General features: G+C 42.2%; 3 non-coding genes across 3 annotated transcripts in view; all 3 read right to left on the reverse strand.

The window, feature by feature from the left end:
• The window catches only part of LOC149092875 (large subunit ribosomal RNA), a 4,168-nt gene extending 3,082 nt beyond the window's left edge, over nucleotides 1-1,086 (reverse strand). Inside the window, exon 1 of the ribosomal RNA XR_016200561.1 lies at nucleotides 1-1,086. This exon is cut by the window's left edge and continues 3,082 nt beyond it. This is a non-coding gene — a ribosomal RNA (large subunit ribosomal RNA).
• Nucleotides 1,087-1,562: 476 nt separating this feature from the next.
• On the reverse strand, nucleotides 1,563-1,717 carry LOC149092876 (5.8S ribosomal RNA). The gene has a single exon (XR_016200645.1). It is a non-coding gene; the product is annotated as a 5.8S ribosomal RNA (ribosomal RNA).
• A 488-nt stretch (nucleotides 1,718-2,205) lies between these two features.
• LOC149092877 (small subunit ribosomal RNA) lies at nucleotides 2,206-4,375 on the reverse strand. Its single transcript, XR_016200542.1, has one exon. It is a non-coding gene; the product is annotated as a small subunit ribosomal RNA (ribosomal RNA).
• Nucleotides 4,376-5,000: the final 625 nt, after the last annotated feature.

A 5,000-nucleotide genomic window follows, 5' to 3' on the forward strand; every position in this document is an offset into this window, starting at 1 on the left:
CCTAAACAAGACTGATCAGCTTGCATACATGTTAGACTCCTTGGTCCGTGTTTCAAGACGGGTCGGATAGAGTACCGATCTACTGACCACAGAATCACTAGGTTAACGTAAGCTTGCCACTTTTACCAACAAACCACCAAAAGCCAGCCAATCCATGAGTTGTTTCAACACCAGGTGAAGAAACAGACATCATCAACGAAAGACTAGTCGGATTCGTCAGAGCAGATGACAAGCATTGTTGACCCTGCATAAGCAGAGATTCATCTCCAATGTGACTGTGGTAACAGTTGCCAACACTAGCTCACAGGCTAAGTCTAATAACGCAAGGAATATTAGTAGCTGTGAAAACTAAATGCTGATTAGGTGTGTGTTTAGTACACCTTGCTGTTATCACTTGAACAAGAGTTTTGCACTCTCCTTCACATTGGTCGTGGTTTGAGCACGAGAGTTGAGAAAATGCACTCCTCATGCACATATTGCACTCCTCCTATCAATACCAAGATCCAAGGGCAGGCTAAAAGTTACCCCTTAACCTACTGATCTTGGAACGCTGTAAAGCATTCTTAGCACTGAATAGAAAAAGGCAACAATACACAAGAGAAGCTGAGTTCTCCTCTCAGCTACACTTCGTGGTTCTATCCGTTTCTCTACAAGCGGTTTCACGTCCTTTTGAACTCTCTCTTCAAAGTACTTTGCAACTTTCCCTCACGGTACTTGTTTGCTATCGATATTACCATCGTATTTAGTCTTAGGAGGAGTTTACCTCCTAATTTGGATTGCACTCTCAAGCAATCTGACTCTATCCGCGACTAAAGCCAGTAATCGATATTCCATTAACCAAGATCTGCCACCGGCCTAGAACCGTCTCTGGGAAGAGGGCCCTTGTCAGAGGGACTTGCAGATTTAGTTGAAATAATCGTGACTCTAGCCATTACGCAGCACCGCTTTCCACCTTTCAATGGAAAACCTTTGCGCCGGACTCATCCCTTTTCACTCGCCGTTACTCAGGGAATCTCATTTGATTTCTTTTCCTCCGCTGAATTATATGCTTAAATTCGGCGGGTAACCTCACCTGATCTGAGATCAAAAATATTGATTAAGTTGATTAATGTTTATTTGTGTTGTTTGCAAGCAAGCAACGTAAATCTACTTTAATGTTTGCACAAATTTTGCCTTTGCATTACTTCTTAGGTCTGCTTTAACAGCATGAAATAGCTACTATTTGTACGATTTATACAAGTGCAAGAAGATTCATCAGTTAACAGGTTAGTTGATCACCATAGTTATCTGCAATACGACTTTAGCGTCGTCAGATAGGCGACTAACCTTAGAATCTCATGCTAGTATCTATTCATATATACTGCTTGCAGAGATGAAATATGCATTGTACACAAAATTTATCATGTGAAACAAGTAGATTTGAGATTCTCCTTACTAAATTGCAACGAATTGCAATTAAGAAAAGGAATAAAACATCAAGATTCATGCATATAAATATACAATCCTCTCAAAACAATGCATATATGGTAGTATGCAAGTGTTTTGTTGATTATTTTACATCTCAACTCTCAGACAGATGTGACCTCGGAAAAGACCCGAAAGCCGCAATGTGCGTTGGAAGCTCAAGTGCTCGGCGTGTCCTGCAATTCGCACCGATTATCGTAGCTAGCTACGTTCTTCATCGATTGGTAATTCGAGTGATCCACCGCTTGAAGATGTATCTTTGCCACCGTGGGACTTTTAATAAGTATCCTAAATCTGCATTGAGAGGGTTTGAAAACAATTGTATGCAGTTTATAAAAACCATAGTTGTCTTTACTTAGTTAGGCGAAGAAGTGTAAAACTTCCTTCTTTAAACCTTGCCGTCAGCATAAGCTGAAGACTTGAACAGGTACCAAGTATGTAGCAAGACAGGCTTTTCATTATAAACTACAATTGTTTTGCAAAAAGAAATTATGGCTATCGTTAGATAACCCTCACTCTTTGTTGCATTGGATAATGAAAGATGGATGTATGAATGAACGAATGTAATGCAAGTTAGAATCATGTTGCAATGGCTAAATGTTTGCATTAAACATTCACAATTGCGACTCTAATGCAAATACAATTCAATTGCATTCACCATATTAGCATCTACAATATCACTATGCAGAGTGTTTGATTGTTTGAAGGTTGTATTTCTCTTATAATAAGAGGGTAATACGTTAATGATCCTTCCGCAGGTTCACCTACGGAAACCTTGTTACGACTTTTACTTCCTCTAAATGATCAAGTTTGAACATCTTTCCAGCACAATCCGACCACTAGTTTCCCAATGGTCTGGATTGACCAGTCCGAAGTCCTCACTAAATCATTCAATCGGTAGTAGCGACGGGCGGTGTGTACAAAGGGCAGGGACGTAATCAACGCAAGCTAATGACTCACGCTTACTGGGAATTCCTCGTTCATGGGCAATAATTACAATGCCCAATCCCCATCACGAAATGGGTTCAAGCGGTTACCCACTCCTTTCGGAGCAGGAAACAGTATGCACGATGACCACTTCAGTGTAGCACGCGTGCGGCCCCGGACATCTAAGGGCATCACAGACCTGTTATTGCTCTGTTTCGTGCGGCTGCGAGCGCCGCTTGTCCCTCTAAGAAGTCCTTACAGTGCTACAGCATCCTTACCCTAGCCAATTCTGTAGGCTAATAGCAGCAGAGCCCTCAACAGCCGAAACCATCAAGAGATACTACCACCCACAGGTTGACTAAGGGGGAGTACTGCAGTGTAAACTGCAAGTCTATTTAGTAGGCTAGAGTCTCGTTCGTTATCGGAATTAACCAGACAAATCACTCCACCAACTAAGAACGGCCATGCACCACCACCCACTGAATCAAGAAAGAGCTCTCAATCTGTCAATCCTCTCAGTGTCCGGGCCGGGTGAGTTTTCCCGTGTTGAGTCAAATTAAGCCGCAAGCTCCACTCCTGGTGGTGCCCTTCCGTCAATTCCTTTAAGTTTCAGCTTTGCAACCATACTTCCCCCGGAACCCAAAAACTTTGGTTTCCCGGAAGCTTCCATTCGAGTCATGAAATTAGTTACTCAGAATGATCGCTGGTTGGCATCGTTTATGGTTAGAACTAGGGCGGTATCTGATCGCCTTCGAACCTCTAACTTTCGTTCTTGATTAATGAAAACATTCTTGGCAAATGCTTTCGCTGTAGTTTGTCTTGCGACGGTCCAAGAATTTCACCTCTAGCGCCGCAATACAAATGCCCCCGTCTGTCCCTCTTAATCATTACCTTGGATTCTTAAGACCAACAAAATAGAACCAAGGTCCTATTCCATTATTCCATGCAAGATCATTCAAGTTAAGGTAGTGGTACGCATCATATAGATGGTTGACCATACCGTTTTTAGGCACCTCTTTCGAGGTTTTGGACGCCTGCTTTGAGCACTCTGATTTTTTCAAGGTAAAAGTCTCGATCGCTTGAATCAACACTCGGTAAAGAGCATTGATAGCAAATATCGAGCAATTTTCTGTCTAAACACTATGAATGTAACCACCAGGAAAGAGGAATGAAGGTTCAAGCTAGCATCCGTAGACACAAGCAAGAAACCTAACATCACCATCTAACCCTTTAATCAGTGGACCCCATAGGTTCGACTGAAATCCAACTACGAGCTTTTTAACCGCAGCAACTTTAATATACGCTATTGGAGCTGGAATTACCGCGGCTGCTGGCACCAGACTTGCCCTCCAATAGATCCTCGTTAAAGGATTTAAATTGTACTCATTCCAATTACGGGGCCTCAATAGAGTCCCGTATTGTTATTTTTCGTCACTACATCCCCGTACTGGGATTGTGTAATTTGCGCGCCTGCTGCCTTCCTTAGATGTGGTAGCCGTTTCTCAGGCTCCCTCTCCGGAATCGAACCCTAATTCCCCGTTACCCGTTACAACCATGGTAGGCGCATAACCTACCATCGACAGTTGATAAGGCAGTTGCTTGAGGGATACATCGTCGGCTCAGAGGCCATACGATTTGCTCAGTTATTCAGAGTCATCACAAGAAATGCAACCGAAGTTGCTAAGATCCCCACTGCTAGTCCTTAGACAGCGACCGAAATCACTGAACAGGGTTCTAGGTGAATAAGAATCATTGGTCTTGTACTAATAAATGCGATCCTTCCGTCAGCAAGCTGAGGTTGGAACACTTGTTCATGTATTAGCTCTAGAATTACCACAGTTATCCATGTAAAAAAGAATATCCGAGGAACCGTAACTGATTTAATGAGCCATTCGCGGTTTCACTTTATAAACAGTATGTACTTAGACATGCATGGCTTAATCTTTGAGACAAGCATATGACTACTGGCAGGATCAACCAGGTAACTTGATGTTTTAGCAAAGTAAAATGCTAAACAAGTTGTTTTGCAGCTATAAATACGATATCCTCAGATAACAACCAGCAAGTGGATGCTAACTTTAATGAGGTATCGAGATTTATGTCGTGCATTAAGATGATTCCGCAGAAATCTCTTTAGAATCCATCTTCTTCCACTAGAATATGCAAGCATATCTAGCAGGAGTAACCATTGCTGGGTACGTTTGCAAGTCAACTAAACAGCATAGTATTATAACCGCTTGATACCAATTTCTTTGATCAATTTGCGGTCTGCTTTGCACAAGCAGAGCTCAATACTAATACTGCTCACTCTGTTGAGTGACTAGTTTGAACATATATGCAAGATATGAAGTCTGATAGCATTAAAGCCCAACTCTCATAGATATTGTCAGTCGTACCAAGGAAGACCTTAGGTCTTGCAGGTACTCTACCTTTGTATAATAGTGTGTGGTGATAAGATGATTGACGATCCAAACCCATTCAGGCCCGTCTCTTCAACCACCAAACATCAACAGAATAACAGGAATAGATGCGTGAACAGCTACAGTCTGGACCATACCACTGCTTGATGCATTGACTTATCCATAACCGTAGACAATCACTTACCTCCC

This window comes from Tetranychus urticae, unplaced genomic scaffold (assembly GCF_039701765.1).
Source record: "Tetranychus urticae isolate SD_2017Ah unplaced genomic scaffold, NJAU_TeUrti_SD_1.0 Scaffold_5, whole genome shotgun sequence".
Classification (NCBI taxonomy): domain Eukaryota; kingdom Metazoa; phylum Arthropoda; class Arachnida; order Trombidiformes; family Tetranychidae; genus Tetranychus; species Tetranychus urticae.